General features: G+C 42.4%; 1 protein-coding gene across 1 annotated transcript in view; it reads right to left on the bottom strand.

Moving 5' to 3' along the window:
* SOX5 (SRY-box transcription factor 5) overlaps nucleotides 1–26,007 on the bottom strand; it is an 822,966-nt gene that overhangs the window by 599,900 nt on the left and 197,059 nt on the right. Inside the window, exon 2 of the mRNA XM_054036563.1 lies at nucleotides 3,970–4,056. The gene's annotated coding sequence lies outside the window, so the exon portion shown is untranslated. The remainder of the gene's footprint in view (nucleotides 1–3,969; nucleotides 4,057–26,007) is intronic.

The raw sequence follows: 26,007 nt of genomic DNA, 5'->3' as shown, positions 1-26,007 counted from the left end.
CATCCTTTATTTCCCTTCAGTCTTTCTCCCCAATACTGTAAGCAAAAGCTACAAACAGCAACCTTGGGCTTAGATTATTCATGGGGGGAACTGTGAGTTGCCTTTCAGGCTTTTGCTGTGACCAATGTTTGGTGAACTGACTTTAAAAGGACCATCAAAGCATTTTTCATAATTTTTACAATGATAGGTTTGTTTGTTTTTCTCCCTGCTTGTAAATAACCTTGTGGAAAGCCTGAAGCTGAAATATGTGTGCATACACAACATTCATACTCCTCTTCATACACACACACACTGGTTTATTATTGTAGGGTGTCTCATAACAGTTGTGCTACTGAATATTTTTTAACAATGCACTTGTTTAGTTTAAAAAAATAAATCCCTACACATTAAAACATGTGAACTTTCCAAGCAGGGAAAAAATGGAGGCCAAACTTAGGCCTACAAAGCATTTTGAAGTGTCTCTAACTAGATATAGAATGTAGTGTTGATATAGTTGAGTAGATACGAGAGTCTTATATTTGCATAGCTGGAGAAATCAGTGCCTCCTTTCTTTACAGTGAGTGTTTTGATTTCAAAAGGTCAGGGGTTCATGCCATGGCCTTTCAGGCTTGATAATTATGTATGCGTAGTAATGCACATTTTTATCTACAGGTGGCAGACCTTTTAAAACCATCTTCAATGAAATTCATTATACATTTTTGTTGATACCACTACCACATTAAAAAGTAAAAATCTGCAGCACAAAGTTCTAATTAATGTTGTTCAATTTAGATGACAGATTTGTCAACAAAGTGGCTCATTCTCAAAGGCTGGTGACCGCTGTTTAAATGAAGGACTTAAAAAAAAAAAAAAAAAAAAAACCTGTCACCCATTATAGAGTGACCTTTTATTATTCAGAAATTATTCAACAACTTATAGAAGAATTTATTTTTTCTATAAAGAACAAATTTTGCTGCCTAGATTAATGGTCACTAGTTGGTAAAACAATGATTTCTTGTTTGATAAGATCACTAAGAAGAGGAAGCAATACAAAAAAGGTCACAACTCATTATCTGCAATTAAAAGAGAAAAGTGAGTCACAAAGCTTTTGTAAATAAATTCAACCATTTAAGACACCATTGATTTACACCACATGAAGAGCTGTCCAGAATGTGGGCTCAATCCTAGAATCTTACATTCACTGATTTCTATAGAATTTGTCCAAGACAATGACTGAAGACTAGGCCCCACTTCCCCCATGTGGACTAAAAGCACAAACACACACATCCACATTCTAAAGGCGTGTGTGTCAACATCAAAGCTATACATTTAAAAAATTCTTTATCTGTGTTCCCAGTAACACCTTCAGTCACGGACATGGAGAGACATTTCATCAGCTAATTTACTTTACACCATTTATGTTATTGTTTATATATTCCCCCAATTCACTCAACTAGTCTGTTTAGCCAGTTTCTCTCTCTTTAATACACCAACCAAATGCTGCAGTTTGAGTTACAAACGCTGCAGGGGAACATTCTAAACATGCCCCCAGATCTGCATGTCAGATCCTCAACTAATTTCAGTCAATGGAGCTATGCCAATTTCACCAGCTGGGGATCTAGACCAAAATCCTCAGTTACAGTGGGCCTGATTCTTCTCTGCCTTGCATCTTGTGTGCTCATTTATACCTGAGAAAAACACATGAAAAGCCAGTACAAAATATGCCTACCATTGTGGGTCAGTAAAGAAATCTGATTTGGTAGCATTTCACACTTACCTTGCAAAGGCGTAAATGACATTACAAGGTGCAAAGCAGAAGGGAAACAGGTCAAGTTACTTGGAGCCCAATCCTTAGAGGAATTCAGTACTCTATGAGGTATACAGCATTTTTAACTCATCCTAAAGTCAAAGGGAGATGAAGACACTCATCCATCTCTAAAAGGTGCTCAGCACTTCTTAGGATCAGGCTGTGAGGCCACAATCCCGCAAACACTTTCCATTCAAGGTAGTAAAGTTAACGATATACTTAAGTTCTTAACACGTTAATTTTGGGAACACCTGTACTAGCGTAACTTGCCAGGCTAACACCACAAAAACTGAATTGCACGGACCAAAAATAATTGTTTTTTTCCTCAATTTCTAATTATTTGTCAATATTGAGGCTTTAATAAAACCCTCATGACCTTTTAAACTAAAACATACATTTACAAATCAGTTCTTACTAAAATTACCAGACATGCCCAGAATTTCCTAGCAGTACTGTACTAGGTAAAAACCTATGTTAATGAAAACTTTACAAAGTTTAACACAAAATCTTTTAAAATGATCTTTCTATTTTATTTTATAAATTGAAACAAAATAAGTAAAATTACAAAGCTGTTCAACACGCCAAATAAATAACAGAGCAGGTGGATAGACTTAAAATAATTGTATTTTAGAAATGTTTCCCAATATATTGCTCTATCTACTTGCTGAGACCTGAGATTTTAAATATTCTCTTTCCCCTCCGCCCCACCCCACTATAAAAGCAATGACAACTGGCTCATGAGATCCTAAAGCAGTGTAGGGAGTTCTGGAAAATGCTCTGCATTGAAGCTCCAATTCAGCAAAGCACATCTGCACATGCATAACTTTAAGGATGTGAGCAAACCCATTGACTGAAGTGACAACTGGGCTGGGTCAGGGGATTGGGGTCCGGGAGGGGGTGCAGCTCCAGCTCGGGGGGTGGGGCCAGGGCTGGGACAGGGGGTTGGGGTGCAGGTGTGAGTGCGGGGTCTGTAAAGGAGTTTGGGTGCAGGAGGGGATTCGGGGTGCAGGCTCCGGCTGGGAGGTGCTTACCATGGGCAGTTCCTGATTAGTGGTGCAGCAGGGCTAAGGCAGGATCCCTGCCTGCCCTGGCTCTGCGCTGCTCTGCTCCCTGAGGCGGCCGGCATGTCCAGCCTCTAGGCAGAGGGGCCAGGCTGCTCTGCGCGGTGCACGCTGCCCGTGCCCGCAGGTGCCACACCCACAGCTCCCATTGGCCATTGGACACAGCCAATGGGAGCTTCAGAGCCAGCCCTGGTGGCAGGTGCAATGCACAGAGATTTCCTAAATGCCCCTCACCTAGAGGCCGCAGGGGCACATCAGCGAGCCGTCTCTCATGGCTTCAGCCCTGGGGCGGGCGGGGCACTGAGGCTCAGGAACCAGCATCTGGCCTACGGCCTGTAGACTTGCCATGGATCGGATTAAAAGAAGCAGCGGGTTGCATCCGGCCTGGGGGTCTGCAGGCCTCCCCTTAGCCCAAGGTCCTGGGTTGCAGCCCCTAAAGCCCCTACATTAATCTGGCCCTGCCTCTCCCATACTATAAATGCTTTGCTGAATCAGGGTCATATATGGGTAAAACAGATTCCTGAAAATCAGTTTTCACCTATCTTAGCACACCTGATCCTGCAGAATTCATAATAACTGTTTCAAATTCAACAAATGCAATGGTAGTCCACTACCCATGCTAATAATTGTTGGTAGGAGAGGCCATAAATTTAATGGAAAGGCAAAGCGTGTACATAAGAACATAAGAATGGCTGTACCAGGTCAGACCAAAGGTCCATCTAACCCACTCACACCGAAACATGGTCAGTTCAAGGGAAAGTTGAGGCACATTGCCCGGGCAGCACAAAAAAGCCTGGACTACAGCTGTCGTGTTTTATAGTTAGGATAAATAATGAAGGCCGTAGCCTCTAGGACTACCAGTTGAACACTCTTCACCGGCACTTTTAAGTTATTTTGAAAAGTTTGTCCCAAGAGAGAATTCTAGAATGAATATCAAAACCCTAATTAATAAAATATGTACTGTACATATATCTAAGTGAGAAAAAATGTCTGTACTGATTTGTATTGTGACAACCTTATAACTGACTCTATTTCCTCCATGTTTTCCCTCGCATCACACACTTCCATATTGCTAACCCTCCCGAGTAATTGCATTGTCTTTATATGGTTTTGTTTTCCTACCCAATGCTGAGGAGCTGGGGTTATTTTCAACCTTTGGAATCTTGTAAACAGGATCAAGCAGGAACACGGTCATCAGCAAGAGGAAGGCTAGAAAATAAAACCAAATGCATATCAACAGTAAGATTTAAAAAGGAAAATGTACCCAAAACATAAAATAAAAGCTTGGGTTCCTCGAACACCACGCTCTTCCTTTCTATTTGGCTCAAGAACTCTTTCTTACAAAACTGAGACTGGTGTAAATTGATGTGTGACCCAAAATATTTCACGTGTAAAAGCTGAGAGAGAGAGAGAGAGAGAGAGAGAGAGTTAGACACTATTAGAACTAAAGAGATTCCCTCTTATCATCATAACCAATACAGCTCTAATTTTGTCCTGTTTCTCTTGACCCTTTGAACAGCTAACCCAAGCTCAGTGGTTCCATTTTTATGCCTGTAACATTCGTATATGAGTAGACTGTTCAGGATGGTCCAGGGGTGAGAGTAAAAGACTGACAGTCAAGAAGTCCTCTGTTCTGTTTCAAGCTCCACCACCCACTGATGTCCTGTATCTATGTAACCATAAGCAATTCAATTAACTTCTCTGTGCCTCAGTTTGTCTGTCTGTAAAATGGGGACACTAAATTTCCACCTCATTAGTTTATAGTGGAAAAGAGATTGGATAATATAAAGAGTTCAATATTATTTTCTAAATTGGCTTCATGTTTTGCATCAGGTTTTTGTGGTTTAGAAAAGTGCTAGGAGAGGTTAACAATCATACTGATGGAGAAAAATCAATGGGGATATTAAATTGAAAAAATAAACCCTGCTAGGAACTGAAAAACCTTTAAAATGCAAGGCAGGCACTTTCTCCACTAAATTAACATTGTGGGATTATTTTGGCAACTGTATGGTTCCCATAATACTCCATGAATATAGCAGACACATAGTAAAGATGGAACATAAATATAAAGGGTATAAAGTTCAAAAAATGGGAGCTATCCATAGTTCATACCAAGATATGCATGTACACACAAGTTCTTGAAAAATCAACCTTGATTTTCTGTAATATTCAGCAATGTAAGCAAAACAGGAATAAACTCCCTATACTTTGTTTGTAAATTTCACCAGAAAAAGGGACTCCTATTAAGATGATTATCTGTGTGGATTTTCCAAATGAAAATATGATCCATACTAAAAGGAGAAATAAACAAACAGAAACAAATAAATGGCGATACCCTCAGTAGATGGAGAGCAGTATAGGTTCATTGAAATCAAGCTCTGCTTCCCATGGTGAAGACAATCTCTCATCAAGTTCAGGGTTGTATACTAATTAATTGTAATATATCTTAAAGAATTTAGAAAACATAAATTGCTTAGCTCACGTAGTGGACTGTTCGTCACATTCAGTAATACTAGCCAAGCTGCAGATTTTTTTTTTCGTATATAACCCATATGAAACATCCACCAGCTAACCAGTCCAGCCCAGAGTTTGTCACATTATCTTCCTTTATCCTCAATGGACCTTAACTTCTCTGAGCCGAATCCCCAATGTTTTCCTGCTACAACAGGAATGCAACAAGAGCTGAGAATGGGTTGCAGACGGGATCAGACCCTTGCATTCATTCTAACATAGAGTCACATGCTCCAAGTGGTGGAAACTGAAGTCAACAGACCTATGCCACTATATACCAGCTGAGGATCTGGCCTTTAATACCATTGCACAGTAATCAAATACACCAACAGATTTACCTAATGTTTCCTAAAACCCAAAGCAAAGGTACACTATTATCTCCTGCCCATTCCTTAAAAACAGAATTAAAAGGAATAAGATATTCATCTAATTCATCAATTAATTTCTATCATAAACTGCCAATCATCATAATAGCAAGGTTAATCAGGACTTTTCTTCATAAGAAAGTTGCAAAAGTTTAATCTTGGGTGTAATTTTAAACACCTCAGTTAATGCAAAAGGCCATGAGTATGCTCTTATTTCATTTTAAAGCAGGCTTATTTCACAAGTCAATTAGGAACCAGTTTAGCGAAACCAAAAATCCCACTTCCAAACCAAATTAAGCGTGTCCACAAAAGGGTCTGAATCATTGTAGCTATATCAATTTAAAAACCAATTAAGTTAAACAAGTGCAACTTGTGTGTAGTCAAGGCCCCAGTCACTCTGCTGACACACTTCAGAATGCACTCTAACCCTGAAGGTCTGAGGCAAGACTGATAGCTCTGCTCAACATGAAGGCCTGTTGAAGCCAGTGGGACTATTTGAAGGACAAGATTTTACCAAGGCTAAGTAAGGGCATTACAGTTTGACCATTAGAGGAGCATTCCAGAAGGGTGTGGATTCTCTGTAACTTGAAGTCTTTATATCATGATTTAAGGACTTTAGTAACAAGCAAGAGGTTCTGGGTCTATTACGGGAGTGGGTGGGTGAGGTTTGTGGCCTGCAATGTGCAGGTGGTCAGATTAGATGATCACAATGGTCCCTTCTGGCTTTTATTCTTGCCTCAGGATACAAGAAAGACTGTGGCAAGTAGGTCCAAATTATCCAGTTAGACTGGAGGCCACCCATGAAAACTTTGATCACCAAGACTACTAGTTATGCAAACAACTGCATCTTTTCTGTAACTTATCCCCCAGTCTTACCCAATCTCCATTTGTCTGTTTGTCCACCTACTGAGGTCCATCAAAAGTCTAGACTGTGGGCTCTCTGGCACTATCTTTGTTCTATTTGTTTGAAAGGTGCCTACCACAAAGGGGCCCTGATTTCTGACTGGAACCTCTATGCACTACCACAATAATAATTACAATACTATTACTAATAAACAAATAAATCCTGGATCAGATCCTCAGATGGAGCTATGCTGGTTTACATTAATTGAGAATCTGGCCCTCAATTTCTATTTCTGCTTGATACGTTTAATAGTTTCTATTCATTTTTATCTAAATAAATCTTAGTAGTAGGTCACCTCCCAGTCTCGGCTGCCTGGACTTACTCAGCATACCTCAAAAGAGTTGTTTTATAATTGGGGGGGGGGGGGGGGGGGGCAAAAGAATGAGTGAATGTGAGCCTTCAGGTATAGAGTGGGAACCCTTCTGGGATCAACATTTGCATTGGAAAGAAGCTTTTGGAAAAAGCAGATCTGTTTGGACCAGGCAAAAACATAACTAAGTTTGTTTCAAGCAGAAAGGAAAATCTGTAAAAGGAAAACCAGATAGCATCTGTTTATTAACCAGAAGATGAGGCAATCCCCAGATGCCAATGGAGACTGCAGATATTTGGACTTCTGGTTACAGTTATGAGACAGACGTGTGACCGACATACACACAGAACTGTGAGACAAAGAGAGCTTTAAGCTGGGTGAGGGGGAAAAAGGATGTTTCTGCCATGTGAGGTAACCCAGGCACTACTTTGTAATTAACTTTAGTTCCACTCTAGTATGGCTTCCGTAGCATTTGTCTAAGTAAGCTTATGTTTGTTGCTCTTTATTTTATTATTTTTTCCTCTATTTCTATAATGTTGCCTGCAAATATTTTTGCATTTGAGACAAAATGAACTCGGTTTGGAGTAACTGCATGGGGCAGGTGCAAGATAGCGTACTAAGAGAGGGCAACAGCTCAGTGAAAACAGTAGTTAACTTCCTACAAACAAGGTTATGGGCAGGAGTGCCGGAGGCTCCCTAGAAGTGTGTGTGTGGGGTGGCCCATATGTGTCGAACCATGGCTCCGCCTCTTCCCCCGAGGCCCCACCCTCGTTCACTCCTCTGCCCCACCCTTGTTCACTCCTCTCTGCCCCCTCCTCCCATCACTTGCTCTTAAGGCAGGTAAGAAGTGGGAGGGCATAGCCCTCCTACCTCTAAAAGTGATGGAGCCATGACCCCTGGCCCCATCTCTTCCGGCACCCCGGGTCATGGGTACAGACAAGACTGGAGGCTTCCTTCCCAAACAGTGCCATAATAAGGTGAGGGCTGTTGTGGGCATGAAGAAAGCTAATTACCTTAAACAGTACCAGGCATTTCTCCAAAGACTTCTATTGTGGCTTAAAAAACACTTTAAAAAATGAGATTTTACATGAATGTAGTACAGTTGGTGAAAAAGCCAAGCTGACAGCCCTAGTCTCCCCATTGAATAGGCACAGGAAATGAAAGGACAAACTTCCCCACACTGCCCTGCCCTGAAGGGACCCCACTAGAGGTTTGAAATGCTGATTTAGACTATCGTTTGGTTCACTCTTTTGCCTCTCTATTGAGACCACTAACAAGGTGTCAGTACAGAATGTGAAGGTGGCTGTTTTGTGATGTTCTGATTGATGTTTAGAAAGCAAACAGATCATGGTTCCCAAGTGACTCAGCCCTTCCCCACCACAAAACAGCAACCCTTTGCAAGTATTGAAGAGGAAAAATCCACCCCCCGAGCGGCGTAGTTAAACTACCTTAAGCCCCGTGTAGACAGCATTAGGTAGATGGAAGAATTCTTCCGTGGACCTAGCTACCACCTCTTGGGGAGGTGGATTAACTACACCAATAGGAGAAACCCCTCTCATTGTCATAGGTGGGGTCTACACTGAAGCACTACAGCTGTGCCACTGTAGCATCTCAAGTGTAAACAAGCCCACAATATACTACATGGAGCAAAACAAGAGAGATGTAAAAAACTCTGGTATTCTTCCACTTGCACATTTTTACAGGTACTTGGGGAATTATCGTTGTTCACTCTTGCCTCCTTGGGTCTTAAGGCTGCCTATCAGGGTTGAGGCACATTAGTGGGGCTGCATGAAGAAGCATTCATTGCCACTTCCCATGTGTACTTGCAGATAAAGGAATTCACTCACTAGATCTGCAATCTGGCAAACCTTTACCAGCACTATGTTCACATGAAAAAATGAAGGTGGGTGGGGTAGGAGGGGGAGGAAATGGAGAAACTTGTCACAGCTACTTGCTAAAACTCATTGTTGTCTTCAGGAGGGACCTCATTCCTTTCCCCCTTGAAACTGACTGTCCCAGTTTCATGACCACAAAATACGATTGCAATGGAACCTTGTAGAATGCTGCTTTCTGGACAGATGAACTATTAGTTACCGCAGCAGATGCACTCTCCAACCCAACACAAAGCCCTATAAAATACAGAAGATTCAGGTCTGTCACTGTGAAAAGAATAATCACAGTTGGTGTTTTTTTTAATCCAAATCCATTTTATCAAAATGGTCAAGGACTAGCATAGAGATACTGCTTTAAAAGTGAGTCACTCTAGAATGAGAGTAACAGGTTTGTCTAAGATTACCTCCTCAGTGGCTATCTGCTCATAATCTATGTGGTTGAGGTATAAGAGAGAGGTCTGGAGGGTTTTTTTAATCTATTTGCCAACCAGAGTCATTTATCCCCTATTAGATAAAGTATAATAGACTATACCGAAAGGGTCATTGGCCTTCCATTTAATGATATTGCCAGCACCAATCTACATTTTCCCGGCAGTGTCCCTCAACACAGAATAAATGGCTGATCTCTTCACAACAACAGCTGATTTCTATTTATTAAGCTAAAAAGGTCACCATTTTCTACGGCTGGGCCGCCCTGCACTATTGATAATTTTATGCATAAACAAATGGCAAATTTGTGCCACATAAATATGCATTAGCAATTACTTTTTCCTCGGGCAACGCTCGCCGCATGCAAATGTGTCCCTCACAGGGCCTGGTGGCTTTTGTTTTAGCTCTTGAACAGCTAAACAAAAGAGCACAATAAACAGTTTAAAAATTGCCAATCAACAGGAAATGCAAATGCAAAGGTACATGGCAAGAAACTTGCCCAAACAAAACAACAATAAAAAATCATCACAAAAAATCACATTAGGAAAAATCTATGGACGTGTTCCCCCTCTCCCCCTCCTTTTCGCATTTTTAATCTATATTTTATTTTCTCTTCCTTTTGATAGTGAAAAAGCTAAAGTACTCTTGACTCTGGAACAGCCAGGCTGGTGCTGGAGCAGACACCAGATGGGGGACAAATAGGGTAGGTAAACACTGAGCAGGACACATACATACACACACAAAAGAAAAGTGGGAAGAGGGGAATGCTCAGTCTTTGAGGTTATTCATAGTGAATTTCATAATCAATCACCTGCTCTTGGCTTTCTGTAATTTCACATTTCCACTGAAGGTTTTCTTTTAATTCTTAGTTTGAAGAGAAGCTAAACATGTCAAAACAAGGCAAGGACAAAATACGTTCAAATAAACATTAGGTTAGGAAGTTTTTTAAATGGAAATGTAAAGAAATTAACAACTGATTTTTGTCCATGTGAAATTATCTATATTCACAGCCTATTAATTGTGGAAATGTTAGTGAAATAGGCCCTACATATGATTTTTGTTAGTCGAAGGATACAGGACCCAACTCCCTGTTACCTTGCTCCTTGCGTAGTCATTCAAACCAGTGCAACATTGGTGTATAATGCTCTTGTGTTTGAATAGTAGCATTTGCAGGGGTATAAAGGATTATACAGGGTAATGGTAAAGCAGGTCCAGAGTCTTCTGGTGGTCTTCAGTCCGGGAATATGATGTTACAGGGAAAAAGGACACCAAAAGACTTTGGAAAACTGATTGTAGCCTAGAATGCTCCCCACCAGTACAGAAAGTCTAGATGGAAAGCTTAAGTCCCTATGAAAGATGAGTATAGCACTCACAGTAAGAATAGACATGTTGTGGATGGACAATGAATGAAGACACTGCTCAGTTCTAATGAGTGATGTGGACAAACCTGCATGGAAGGCCAGTTTTGTTTTGTTGTTTTAATCCATCAGGACTCCCAGCTTTCCAGTATAAAGCTTTTAATTTAGTACCTCTGGTTTTTATTGGACAGTGCAGGGAAGGGAAAAGAGGCCTGAAACTTTTCCAACACAAACATTTGGGTCTCAATCTTCAAGTGTTCGTGAACATGTGAAACAAACAAACACATAAATAATTCATGTGAAGTCAATGGGACCAATCCCATGCTTCAAGTGTATGCAGGATCGGAGCCTTAGTGAACCAAGTAAGTTATGTAGGCAAATAAGAATAAGTTTTTTTTCTGTGCCATCAATGGCCTAATGTTTTCTCTTTTCACTGGATGGGGATATTGTAATTTCATTGTAGAAATTCAACAGTCCTATAAAGACTTTCCACAGTCAAGTCATTATCATCATCATCCTGGGAAATTCCGAACTCCTTGCAGATCAAGCACTACCCGAATCAATCTCTGGCTAGTTACAGAAGATGGTCTAGCTAGATATTCAGTTTAGGTCCCTTGCTGGCAATTTTGTCATGCCACTAAAGCTTTTGGATCACCAGTCGTGGAGTGGCATTCCTGGGGGGGGGACACTTCAGAATTCATTGGTCTTCCCTTCTAGTAATATGTGCATGCCAAGAAATTCACCAACATCAAACCAGTGCTGATGGAGTCAGTGGCTCAGGTTGGCCTAGAATATCCTCATTTCTGATCTTCTCCTTCCTCTTAATATGGCTCAACTGAGGAACACAATGAGAATCGAAAACATCAGTCTGGTGTTCTTCAGCCTTCCTCAGCACCCATGTTTCACTTCCATACAAAAGTGTTTGCATAACTGTGGTTCTATAGCTCTGCACTTTTGTGGTAAGTCTGCTGTCACTGCATCCCCACAGAAGCCACTGAAGGGCCCGAAACATGCAATAGCTGCTATACGAGTGTCCACATCTTTCAAGTATCAGAGGGGTAGCCGTGTTAGTCTGGATCTGTAAAAAGCGACAGAGAGACCTGTGGCACCTTATACACTAACAGATGTATTGGAGCATAGGCTTTTGTGGGTGAATACCCACTTCATCAGACGCATGCGTCACATCTATCAAGCATCCTTCAGCACCATCTATGATGCTACCCAAGTATTTACCAGTTGCTATCTGCTCAGTGTCCCATCCGAACAGGTTAATACTGAGCTGGCTGTAATTTGGAGCTGTAGACTTTTTGGAGGGAATGGCCAGGTCTTGGGTCTTGTCTACGGACTGCAGACTACGGGAGTGTGAATTGCAGAGCGCACCAAAATGTTGCACTCTAACTGCCCCATGTGGACACTGCCGTTGCAAACTAAAAGGTACCTAGTTTTGTATCAATATAGTCGTCTTCAAACAGGACCATGTAGTAGATGCAAATATTTCTCAGCCAACTAAATTTATTTCTTGCTCTTTCCTTATCTATTTTTATTTTAACCTTTCTGCAGCTCAGATGGTTTTACAGCAACACCATTAAAGGTATGACTGTTCTGTGCAAAAGGGCCTTACTTCCCCAGGACAATATGATTAGTCATTATCTGTGCCCTTCCAAAAATATTGGTGCAGTTTATTCCCAACCTTCTCCATCACTCCCATGCAAAAGAAAAAATGTTTTGAAAACCAATAGCCCTGTTGGTCTATCTCAAGTTTTCACATGTTTAGACAATTGGAACAGGATATAAATAGATGTATTTTAACTCAAATGATTACCATGGTTTCATTTCATGCCCAACCAGGGCCCAATGACTGATACATATGAGCTGAGAAGGAATACTGAAAGATTATGAATAAAATCTAACATTGAGGCTAGTCATTCTCTTTCCTTCTCTAAAAACATGCCAAGGACAGATTAAGCTTTCTCCCCAGTTTTCAGTTAATGACAACAGGAAAGACCCCATCAACAAGCATTTCTCATTAATTAATGGCCAGCTGACATTAAGGGCTGCACCTGAAGTCACTGCCCTCTCCCAGTACTGACCCCCAGGAACTACCTTGCACCTTAATAATTACTGCTTAACTCTTAGAACGCATTGCCCAAGGAAGTAAACCAGAGTAAATACAGACAGAGTAAATAGTCATTCGTGGCCATTAAAATCATTACTAAGTGGTGTGCATATGAAATAAGTGAAATTTAGGGCTTCAATTAAAAAAAAAGAAATATCTACACAGGAATTACACTTTTGTATGAGAAATCCAAAAGCGCAAGGTTTTCTTTAGGTAAGTGAGAAAGAGCTGGCAATAATTCTGGTCATGCTATAACAAACCAGGTATATAACAAAGTTTACCTCACTCACAATACCACTTGAGACTTTGATTTGTAATGCTGACTTTGCTGTCTATTTGATTAAATTGAGTAGAAGGGTCACTGTTACAAAGAGTCAGCTGTGATCAGCCTATTATTAGCTCCTTCCTGCTGGCCAGTCTTGATTATTGACAAATGGCTTGGTATGGAGATTAGTGACCATGGCTACCAGTGGTAAATTTTTAAAAAATCATCCTTAGCCATACAACTCTGCAAACGAGTAACAGTACTCCTAACCATGATCAACAATGGAAGCAGCTTTGTCAACCATAGTAAAAATATACTATTTTTAACCCAAAGACCATAATTCTAGCTTTTTAGACAAGGGCACTCCCTCTCCAACACAACTATTTCATCACATTTTGACTGTAATACAGTAGCCACACATCTGGTGTCTTCAATGTGTCCAAAAAATGTCCTTGGATGACTGCTAGAGTTCACTGGAACACAACCCACACTGCTGTCCCATCATCCCCTTCAACTTCTTCCTCCTTCACTGCACCTATAGATCAACACTAAAGGTTGAGAGCATCCGCTGTGTAATGCTCTCTGTTTCGCTCTACTCAAGAGAGTAAGTGATCAAAGTTTATCTCCAACGGTGATGTCCTTTAGGGACACTACTCTGAGTTAATCACAAAGCCAACATTTTGTCCTCCTTAACATTACACACACACACACACACACACACACACACACACACACACACACCACTTTTTAAGACTGAGCCATAAGATGCTGAACAGCAGTACCCAAGCATACACATAGAAACATCTGTTTGTTAGCATATGCTGGGCAAAAGTGTTCAAAAGGGTTAATACATCACTCAGCTATTAATAATGTTTTGTTAAGTTGCATTTGACTGAAAGACTTGTGATTATATACCAAGTTCTCCTAAGGTTAACACCAGAGCAAAAAAGGCATGAGCAGGTAAGCTAAAGTGAGATCAAATAAATTGATTAAATGTCACTGCATAGGTAGTTCTCACGAATGTCTCTGTGGCCAGTCTAACTTCCATTAACATAGTTAGAAAGTCTGTACTAACAGGAAAATTATTACATCAAATATTATTGCAATGAGACATTGCTGCAGAATTGAAATGAAGACATGTAGACCATTTGGCTAATGTTCATATTAGAGAGACAAGGTGGGTGAGATAATATCTTTTATTGGACCAACTTCTGTTGGTCAGACAGAGATGCTTTTGAGCTTCTCTGTGTAAGCTTGTCTCTCAACCACCTGGTCTCTCTGATATCCTGGGACCAATATGGCTACAACAACACTGCATGGAATGTTCATCTTACAAACACAACATGGTATGGATGGTGAAAGAAGAAAGCAGTGTTAAAAATATATTAGCAAGTAGATTCTAACCAGCATACAGCAAGATATTCACTATTTGACTTCCATAGTTTAACTGACTGAGGTTGTGTCACTGGTGTGTTAGCATTCAAGACTGCCCCACAAATCAAAATCTCAAGAAAAAGTGAAAAAAGGAATTATTTTTTGTAAATCTACATGAAAGCTTTTTTGGGGGCAAGGGAGTAAAGTGTAAATGTAAACCAAGAGGATGTGATGGGAACACAAAAGTTAACATAGTCACAGTTAGGTCTTCCTTCTCTCCCCCACCCATGTGAACTTCAGTCCTACTCTTCTAACACCAATGCAGTAACATTTCTGCAGTTAATGGTTCAAAGAAATGTATTTTTAGAAAGTATCATTCACACAACTGCAAACTTCACAGCCTCACGCATTTAATATCAGGTTTTTTGTTTTGTTTTGTTGTTTTTACAACTCCCCTGAAATGCATAAAAGCTAAAAATTTCTGATAAAAGTATCTTTTTTCCTGCATGGTTCCAACCTCTGGAGGTATTATCTTTTTTAACAGTAATATTATGCAACAATGACAAGGGTGTCATTGATACATTAGATATTTTTATATACAATACATAATAATGACAACTGGTTTATAATGCAGATGCTGGCACATCTGCACAATGGACGCTAGGATGATTTAGTCTCACCTGGATTTTTTCCATGACATGACAGATGAGCTATATTATTAGAACTATGTTACACACAATACCCTGTGAGTATTCCCAAAACACACAAACTTTTCTAATATTACTGATGGAAGCAGCCCAACATTTTCTCAAAGTTGTTCATATGCCAGAAAATGGCTTTAGCTGTGTCCTTCTGATGCAACTGCATCCTCACTTTTTAAATCTCTGTTGCTTCCCTTTCATCTCTGATATGATTAATGTGAATTAAACGTTAGAAATGTGTCTCAAAAATGACATCATGGGGGTTCCAGATTAACTCCTCCTCAATTTCTTCTATGTAAATTTATTCACTTTTACGATGAAATAGTTGGACTTTCCCCCCTCCTAACCAGCCAACTCTGTGATCAGTCTAGGAAAGTCAAGCTGGGTTCTTTCTGCCTCCTACAATTCTGCTATCAGAACTTAGTTGACAATTCTGTTGATATCATGAGGGCAGAATAAAATCCAGCTCACGCATCAGTAGCTGTATTGGCTCTGTGGTACTGTTTTCATCAGTAAAGAAAGCAGGTATGATTTGAAGACACCCAGGGTAATGTTCCCTTCTCAAAGGTGCAAAAGTATCCATCATGTACAACTACATGCAGATTTAAGCATCCCACTCAAAATAGTAAGGAAAACTCTGAAGGTCACAGAGGAGCCCGACAGAATTTGACCAAATATATCCATCTGTTTGCTTTCATATAAACAATTGCATGCTGCCAGTATTGAACCTCTTCTAGGGCAGGGCCCAGGGACTTCAATTACATCTGCCACTTCCCCGGTTTACAGCATGCTCATCAGCAAAGCATGATTTTTTTAAAGACTCAAAATAGCATCCTGAGGAAACAACACAAGAAAATGACTATTTCCACATTTCCTCCCTTCTCTACCTGATGACTTTTGCCTCAGTACCTAATATTAATATCAAATGTGATGTTCTGAGCTGGGAAACATGGAAGCACTTCAAGAAAGCCTTTTAGTATTTCATTTCCATCTCCTTAGTTCAAGAGGGGCTATTTCATAAGCAAATGTGAACACCTCCAAGCAACTTGTGATGAAAGTGCCTGGCATTGAATTTAGCTACCCCACCTCTATTAAAACCGGCAAAGAAGCAAATCCCCTTCCCATATTCAGTATATAATCACCAATACAACCGGCTTATCAAAACCTCTAAATATGGCTGTATCTTACATATCCGAAACGTGACTGATTTTTTTTTATATGGGCTTGCTAATTTGAATTCCTTTTGAACGACAATGGCGTGAACATTATTGCCATAGTTTAGCCTCTACTGCTTGTTCAGTTGTGACTATTGTATCATATGCAACCATAAAAATCTGCTTCCTTGAATGTAAAGTAGCATTTCTTTCTCTAGCAAACTGTGGATGACCATTTGGCACAGTAGTTAGCTCCATGGCAAAAGACAGAGTTAAATTCAGGGAAATTCACTAAATCCCCACAACAGCCCTCTATTAAGGGCAGAATTTTCTCCAATCCATACAGTGGATCTCTGTTAAATAGCCTGCATTCTTTCCCCACATAGCTCCCTTCTAGGACAATAGGAGTTTCACAACATGGATCAACACTATTGGCCAAACCTTAGAAATACCCCTCCCCGATATGGGCATATTCATATTCTCTCGAGGGGGAGGGCAGCAGAGCAGGTAGCAATTCCTATAGTTAAGGTTATCTGTGGGATTGTTTACATACAGCAGCAACACGCATTAGAGGAATGTGATATCTAAAGCACAACATACTGCACATTAACTGGCTTGTTTATACCCTGCTGGCATGAACCAAAAGTTCCCTCATGCACATTAACATAGTTCGCGCCAGCAGGGTCTACACAGGCAAATTTACACCAATGTGTGGCACACTTTAGAAATCACACCCCACTAGTGCGCACTGCTGATCCATGTGGACAAGCCCTGACACTTTCCATTATAAGACTCCATTTACAGTAGCTTATAACTTTGCCAAACTTTAACCATCCAGGCTGAAATTTTTCAGAGGGGTGTCTGCCTCAGGCTGAATTAAATTGGAATGTTTAAGTTAAAATGGTGAGGCCATTTCTTGCAACAAATTTAGAGGAAAACATGTTTTGCCTGTGTTCAAAAATTCTTGGAACTGTTTCATTGAGGAGCTCTAGTGCTGCCATACTTTGGAAAGGGGGACTTGAAATTTAGCAGGGGGACACCCTTGTGTCAGGGACATGCCTTTTGCCACCCCATTGAAAATCAGTCCCAATCTGGCCAAGTTATAAATCTCTGGAAAATCTCTACTCAAACATACTCAGTAGAGGTTTGTGGCAGGTAAATTCCATCTGCATCATCCAAGCTCCATTCACATATGGCTCCTACATGCCAACCGTACAGCCCATGTGCATCCACACAAAGTGACTGAGATTTCTCCATCCCAGGAATGCAGGGGATGAGCAGGACTTTCCTAATTGCTCTTCTCGGCTGCCAACGGCCACTGTGGCACCAGGTACTAGAACTGAGACATAGGAGACTTTTTCCTCCTGTGCTCTCAATGCCCCTCATACTCCCAGACAGCACAGAGCAGGAGGAGGCATACTGACTCGAATGCACCAAGATAATGGAGCAAATAATTAAGCAATCAATTTGCAAACATCTAGAAGATAATAAGGAGCTAAGTAACAGTCAGAATGGATTTGTCAAAAACAAATCATGTCAAACCAACCTGATAGCTTTCTTTGAGAGGGTAACAAGCCTTGTGGATAGGGGGGAAGCGGTAGACGTGGTATATCTTGATTGTAGTAAAGCTTTTGATAAAGTCCCGCATGCCCTTCTCATAAATAACTAGGGAAATGCAACTTAGATAGAGCTACTATAAGGTGGATGCAAAACTGGTTGGAAAACCGTTCCCAGAGAGTAGTTATCAGAGTTTCACAATCATCAAGTGGGGTCCCGCAGGGATCAGTTCTGGGTACGGTTCTGGTCAATACCTTCATCAATTATTTAGCTAATGGCATACAGAATACACTTACAAAGTTTGCGGACGATACCAAGCTGGAAGGGGTTGCAAGTGCTTTGGAGGATAGGATTAACATTCAAAATGATATGGACAAACTGGAGAAATGGTCTGAAGTAAATAGGATGAAATTCAATAAGGACAAATGCAAAGTACTCCCTTTAGGAAGGAACAATCAGTTGCACACATACAAAATGGGAAATGACTGCCTAGAATTAGCAGGAGTGTTGTAAGCAAGACACGAGAGGTAATTCTTCTGCTCTATTCCTCTCTGATTAGGCCTCAATTGGAGTATTGTATCCAGTTCTGGGTGCCACATTTCAGGAACAATGTGGACAAATTGGAGAGAGTCCAGAGAAGAGCAACAAAAATGATTAAAGGTCTAGAAAACATGACCTATGAGGGAAGATTGAAAAAAATGGGTTTGTTTAATCTGGAAAAAAGAAGACTGAGAGGGGACATGATAACAGTTTTCAAGTATGTTAAAGGTTGTTACAAGGAGGAGGAAGAAAAATGTTTTTTTTAACCTCTGAGGATAGGACAAGAAGAAATGGGTTTAAATTGCAGGAAGAGAGGTTTAGCATGGACATTAGGAAAAACTTTCTAACTGTCAGGGTGGTTAAGCACTGGAATAAATTGCCTCAAGTGGTTGTGGAATCTCCATCATTGGAGATTTTTAAAAGCAGGTTAGACAAACACCTGTCAGGGATGGTCTAGATAATTAGTCCTGCCATGAGTGCAGGGGACTGGACTAGATGACCTCTTGAGGTCCCTTCCAGTTCTAGGATTAGTACTGTACATGACAGCCATAACACAAGGGGCAAGGTGGGGTGGGAGGGGAGAGGAGCACAGCAGCGGATAGGAGCCAGGGTGATGGCTGGAACAAAGGGAGACAGGCTGGGGGATACAGAGACAAAGATTTATAACTGCTAGAGCACACTACCCTCCAGAATCTGGAATTGAATCCGAATTCCCACGCCACATTCTTCTACTCTCAGGAAATAGCTGTGAAACCCACCAGCAAAATGTGTGTGTCTCACCCCCTCTAGTGGCTGGTCCATGTAGAGGATAACAGCCTATTACTACCAGTTTGTCTATTAGCACAAGTAGGAGGAGTGTGTGCTGTGGATTTACCGGCCTCAACCCAATGGATGATGCAGGTTGGGTGTCAATATGGTTCCACATGACAATTTCTGTTTCTCAGTTTGCTTTCTTTAAAAAATTAGGACGTTACATACAAAAAGCTATGTTTAAAAAACTGTTAGAGTAGAAGTGCAGTGGAGCTAGTAGGCAATGGAGCAGCTCTGTAATCACTGAAGTGTATGGATATGTAATAATTTTATGACTACTGTGGGAGCGGCTGTGTAACAATTTAAGAATACTATGAACATTGTGACCTGGTCAGCGGAGGGAAGTTATTGTATATTAGGATATAAGATTTTCCTATATGAATGCATTGATCTAGCTTACTAGGAAGACTGGGGAAGAACAAACAGGAAAAATACCTGGTCACTGGGCACCACTGTCATTGCTCTTGGAGGATACAGAATTGCCAGGTCTGGACACGAGTCAGACCTGCTGAAGTAAATTATGGTTGATTACAAGGTACTGCTGCCAGTGCCCAGTCTGAGAGTGGGAGAATCCTCTGACTCTACCTCAAGAAGTGACAGCTCAAGGCCTGAGACCTTAAAGGGTCAAGTTAGCCTGGTAACTGTGATACTCTGCAATGCCACTCTTGCACCTATGGACCACAAAGTACTCTATAGAGATGTGTAAATATTATTGTGCTTGTTATATAGATGGGGGAAACTGAGGCTGAGAACTGTTAAATTGGCCGAAGTCACACAGTGAGTCAGTGGTCAGCTCTCCTGACTGCCAGTCCCACACTTTAACCACTATGTATGCTGCCTCCCAGCACTGAGAGTTCAACTCAGTCTGCAAGAGACAAACTGGCCCTTTTGAGACAGAGAACATTGTCTTCTGCTCTTTCTGAAAAGGGGAATCAACTTTCATCTGAAAAACGATCTCTAATGAGGTGCACTCACCTCCCATCAGCACCCCCTGGCCGAGTGCATGTGCCTGCGCGCTCTCTCAGTTTGTTGTGAGTCGTCGGTGACTCAGCCCTCTTGCCAAGTCTCAGTCTGTATGTGATATATCTCAAAAGGGGGTTGTTTTAGAAGTCCAACAGCAGGTCTACCACAGCACCCTCTGAAAGTTCCCCTTATCTCTTATCTCTGGGCTCACTCATCAATCAGTCCAGCACAGCCTATCACAGTACCCTGGTTTGAATGGTCTCTCAGCCCCTTCTGGGCTCTCTCAAAAATTGTCCCTGCTCTTCAAGCAGTCCTGGCTGTGGTGGGGGGCCACATCCCGCAGGGCTCCCTCCTGGAGACTTCACCTCTCTTGGCCTTTCTGGCCCAAGCTCTTTAGCTGGGCCACTAAAAGAGTTAAGTTCCCCTTCTGGCGTGTATCAAAGTCCAGGCCACTTTCCCAGAGGGCCCACCCTCTACTCCAGGTCCCAGCCCAGAAACCCTATAGATAGCAGCCATCTGCCATGTCCCTTTAAATAAACTGTGTTGCTGCTACAATTCCCTGGGCCACTTCCCCATGGCTCCAGCACATTCTTCACTCTTACTTCAGGGCCTTGTGCTGGTTGAATCCCAGCAGCCAGCCTGGAACTCCTTCACATCCCCGCCAGCACTGCTTTGTCTGGGGGTCCTGTAGCTCCCTCAGCCAACCAGGTACACTATCTACACTCCTCCAGCTCCAGCAAGGAACTGATCTCACTCTGGTCTTGCAGCTCTTCTTATACTAGCCTGCTGGGCCTCGATTGGCAGCTTCCAACTCAGCCACTCTAGGCAGCTTGGAGGATTTCTAAGCTGTCCTTTTCTGGGGCGGGGTGTGGTAAGGCCGCAAGGCCTCCACCTGGGGGCGTCCGGACCTAGTCCACCCCAACACACCGTCCCAAGCTGATGGAAAAGAACATGTTTGCTTCTATCTAAGAATGTCCAAGTCCCGCTTTTCATCCAATCTTCCTCCTTGCTACAATGTAGCTCAGCAGTAGGTTCAAGCTCTAGTCTTTGGGCCTGTTTTTCACAAGTGCTGCATACCCACATCCCCATCTGAAGGCAACAGCAGCTGTGGGTGCCTCTGAAAATCAGGGGGCTTGTATTTGAGAACTGAATCCACAATTCAGTTCTAGAGCTCAGAGTGCTGCCAATTGAACCATACCAGGACTGTTAAAATAGACATTTGTTTAGCAACATAAAACCTTGATATTGATTTAATGCCTTCAGAATGTCTTTGTACGTTTAATGGAGCGGGGATTTAACCTTTGTTCACATAAATAAAGAAGATGAACATAACACAGCCATACATGAGGCAAAGAACACTAAATCATATTTGCTACCTGATTTCTCATTTACAATCTAGGATGCCTATTTACAATCCAGGATGTTCACCAACATCAACTGTAATCCAAGAGGCATATTAGCCAGCTAAGCTGATACATAAGAGCAATAATAACACAAGCAAATAAGCAAACACATTGAAACGAGAATATCAAATCCTTATGCCATCCAAAATGTTTCAAGTAACAGACTTCAAACATGGTTCCCTCCTCTTGCCCAGGGTTAGGGCTGGTCTACACTACCGTGGTAAATTGATCTAATTTACGCCACTTCAGTAACATGAATAAGGTCACTGAAGTTGATGTAGTTAGACCCACTTACTGTGGTGGCTACACTGTGCTGTGTCAATGGGACAGCATCTCCCGTCAACTTCCCTTATGCTTCTCGGGGAGGTGGCGTACACAAAACGATAGGAGAGTGCTCCCCCATTGATTTAGCGTGTCTTCACCAGACCCGCTAAATTGACACTCGCTGCATCGATTGCAGCAGTGTTGATCTCCAATCAATTTGTGTACTCCACCTCCCTGAGAAACATAAGGGAAGTCAATGGAAGACACTGTCACATCGATACAGCACATTGTAGCCACCGCAGTAAGTGGGTCTAACTACATCAACTTCTTTACATTATTCACGTAACTGAAGTTGCATAAATTAGATCGCTTTACTGCGGTAGTGTAGACCAGCCCTAAGTAAGTCGAAGGTACATCTCAGGGGCTTTGGTTCTTGAGGTGATTTATGTATGGAGTACTTATGATGGGGTGGGAAAAGCCACATAGAGGTCTCACAGCTGCAATCCAAGGCTACTGTGTTGTACTGTGTTTACTGAACGATAATGCAAACCAGAGAAAAACATGCAGCTAAGGTTGTAGGTCTACATGCCTGCTCCTGGATGTACATGGGAGTAAGACACACACACATGCAAACTTGCACTCCCGCATGGACTCCCCAGGCCTGCGTGTCCACTACCCCTAATCAGGTGGGAAGGGACTGTGCAGAGACTTGCAGTATTGCCAACTCTAGCATTAAAAAAAAAAAATCATGAGTCAGCCCCCAAAATCATGAGACTGGCTTAAAATCATGGGATCTAAAAAAATGGATTCTCATTCTTCTTCTTCAGATTTTTCAGCCTTTAGGGTTCAGTGTTTCAAACTTTCTTCACAACCGTGAGAGCGAGACAATTTTGTTAAATGAAAGCTAAGATTCGCATGTATTCACAGGACTCCAGGAGCAGAGGCTTTAAGAAAAGCACAAAATATCCAGAGACTCTTCATTTGGCAACACTGACTTTGGCTTTACTGCCTTCCTCCTCTACCTCAACGTACTGGTCATCTGAGTGGTGCTCGCATGCATGCAAGCTGGAGGAGAACAGCAATTAGCTGTGGGTATGGAGCAGTCACACCTTATTCCCCTTTTGGAATAAGGGAGCAGCAGAGGAGTCATGCCTCACTGCAGCACAATTCTTTCACACAGAGGCAATGCATGGGGGTGGAGGGGAAACACAGGGTCACATGCCCTCCCAGAGTTGCTGTTTGGCTTGTACTGAGCACTCTCTCATGGACTGAGCATGCTCAGTAACGTCTGCTGAATCCACTGCCCCTATCAGCAGGTACAGGCCATCTCTGTGGTGCTCCAACATGCTTCACGTGCACAAGGCTCGGGATAAAGCCATATAGGGTAGTCCACAAAAAAGAAGGGAATTCGTGTTTGCTGGCTGGGAAGCTATTGAATGTCTAGCACTATGGAACAGATAATAAGAGGAACTAAGAGGTGGACATTTTCTTTGACAATCTTCCCCACCACCTCATACAAATAAATCACTGTACTTCTGCTGTCAAGGTTGGACTTAAGGTACAAGGAAGCAGTGAAAATTAGTGTCTTTGCCACCCTAAGGATGTACGGGGTAATGTTCTGGAATGTGGACCGTGGGGATCAGAAAACACATGGCTGGGCTGCACCTGCTGAGAAACCATAAAAGCCAAGTCTCCTTGCTGGGAGGCAAGCCAAGGAAATAAGCAGAAGCCTTTTCCAGAAGTAAGCTGTGTATCATGTTAGGCACACATTTTCTCTACCCTTCTCCCAACAATGGTTGTCTTCCTAAGGTAACTCTGTATGCTTGAGCTTGTGGGTCTATTATAATATTATTTTCATCAAGACAGCTGTGATGAGCGTAGAGCAGGGGCGGGCAAACTATGGCCTGCGGGCCACATCCGGCCCACCAGCCAATTTAATGCAGCCCTCAAGCTCCTGCTGGGGAGCGGGGTCTGGGGCTAGCCCGGTTCCCGCGCTGCAGCCGGGGAGTGGGGTCGGGGGCCACTCCGCGCAGCTCCCGGAAACAGCGGCATGTCCCCCCTCCAGCTCCTACATTTAGGGGCAGCCAGGGGCCTCCGCGCACTACCCTGCCCCAAGTGCCACCCCTGCAGTTCCTATTGGCCAAAACTGCGGCCAATGGGAGCTGCAGGGCGGTGCCTGCAGACGGGGCAGTGCGCAGAGCCGCCTGGCTGCGCCTTTGCATAGGAGTTGGAGGGGGGACATGCTGCTGCTTCCAGGAGCTGCTTGAGGTAAGCGCTGCCCCTTCCACGCCCCAACCCCCTGCCTCATCCCTGATCTCCCCCTCCCTCCCTCCGAACCCCTCAATCCCTACCCAGAGCACCCTTCTGCACCCCAAACCCCTCATCCCCAGCTCCCCCAGAGCCTGTACCCACAGCCTGCACCCAGAGCCCTCACCCCCCCCCCCCACATACCCCAACTCCCTGCCCCAGCCTGTGTGTGCATATCAACAAAATTGGAGATTGTTTTAGACGGGAACATAGGGCTTATCATACAGACACATTGTCCATCTAGTGCAGCAGCCTGTCTCTGACAGTGACAAGCACTAGCTACTTCAGAAGAAGGTTCGAAATAAACTCCCTTGCCTCATGAAACCTATGCTCAGAATCAGTTCCACCCATATAATTTTTTGCCAGGCCTGAAAATCTGGACAGTGATGCAATTGTGAAATGCAAGGAAGCTGTGGGGAGAAGGGACTCATTCAGTCATTAAAAATATTGATAGCCGAGTATGCAGTGACTCTGAGAACAATTCTCTGTAATGTATGTTGGAAGGAATTATTTGAACTACATGTTCCCCATTGCTAGGTTCCAAATTCACCCACTTGGAATGCGATGTGCAGTATTGGTCACCCTGTCTCAAAAAAAGATACTGGCGAAATAGATGTGGGTCAGAGACAGGAAACAAAAGTGATTGGTGGCATGTAGAGACTTCCATATGATGAAAGCTCAAAAAGACTGGGGCTTTGTCTACACTGCAGACTTATGCTGGTATAACTACATCGCTCAGGGGTATAGAACATCCACACCCCTGAGTGACAGAGTTATATTGACTGAATCCCCAGTGTAGACAGTGCTATGTCGAGGGGAAGACTTCTCCCATTAACATAGCTACCACCTCTCGGGATGATGGAGTACCTATGCCAATGGGAGAAGCTCTCCCTTCAGCGTAAGTAGCATCTTCACTAAGTGCTACAGCGACGCAGCTGCCTCAGTGCAGTTGTGCCGATGCAGCGCTGTACGAGTAGATAAGCCCTGGGACTGTTTAATTCAGCGAGGAAGTGGAAAAATAGGACATAAAGGAGTAGAGAGACTCTGAAGACGGCTGCCTGGCGTAACAGACCACCGCAAATAATGTGGCTTCTTTCTTTATTATATTATATTATTATTATTTCAGAAGCCCCATCTAAAATCAGGTGCCCTTCGTGCTAGCAGGGCACAAACACATAGTAAGAGGCACAGAAAAATGAAGTGACTTGCCCAAGGACCCAGCAGGACAGTGATAGAGCCATAAATAGAACACAGGTTTCCTATCTCCTAGTCCAGTGCCTTTTTGCTGGATCAAACTGTCTCCTAATCAAAATCTTCCACCACAACTAAAAAGACTCCCGGAGGGATAAGAGCCTACTAAGAATGTCTAGATCTGGTGCGTGCATCACACCTGAATATAGAGCCTTTAAGTGAACTGTATTTAAGGAACCCAGTAAATGGTTATTTTGCAAACCAACTGTTTGTGTTTGTTTGGGGAGTATGTGCAATGTGTGCACATAGTTGTCACAGATACATTCCCAGCTGAGAGTGAAGGACTTTTCCCTTTGGCTTACCTGGTAGAGCAACTGCCTACAGACCAACAGGATCCTGATTAGAATCAATACTGTGATAACGCGCAGAATGCATACATAGCAAAGGTCAACTGAAGGATGGGGAAATCCCACAATTGGTTAAGTATGCTTTAGTGTCTGACCATCAGCTGGCAGACAAAACAGCTGGTGCAGAAGCAAGAAAGTACACTGAAGAGTCTTATTCAATTTAGCTCTGCTAGAAACTGGGATGAAAACTCTGTTCAGCAAACAGATATTTTCATGTTACAAAGATAACAAATGGTAGTGAGTTAAAAACAACTTAAATTATGTATGAAAAAAGAAGAATCTGGTTCTACTGCTAGTGAAATCAATGGATGTTTGGCTATTGACTTTAATGGAAGCAAG

The sequence above is a fragment of the Malaclemys terrapin genome, chromosome 1 (genome assembly GCF_027887155.1).
Source record: "Malaclemys terrapin pileata isolate rMalTer1 chromosome 1, rMalTer1.hap1, whole genome shotgun sequence".
Lineage (NCBI taxonomy): Eukaryota > Metazoa > Chordata > Testudines > Emydidae > Malaclemys > Malaclemys terrapin.
This window is presented reverse-complemented; position numbering and strand designations above follow the sequence as displayed.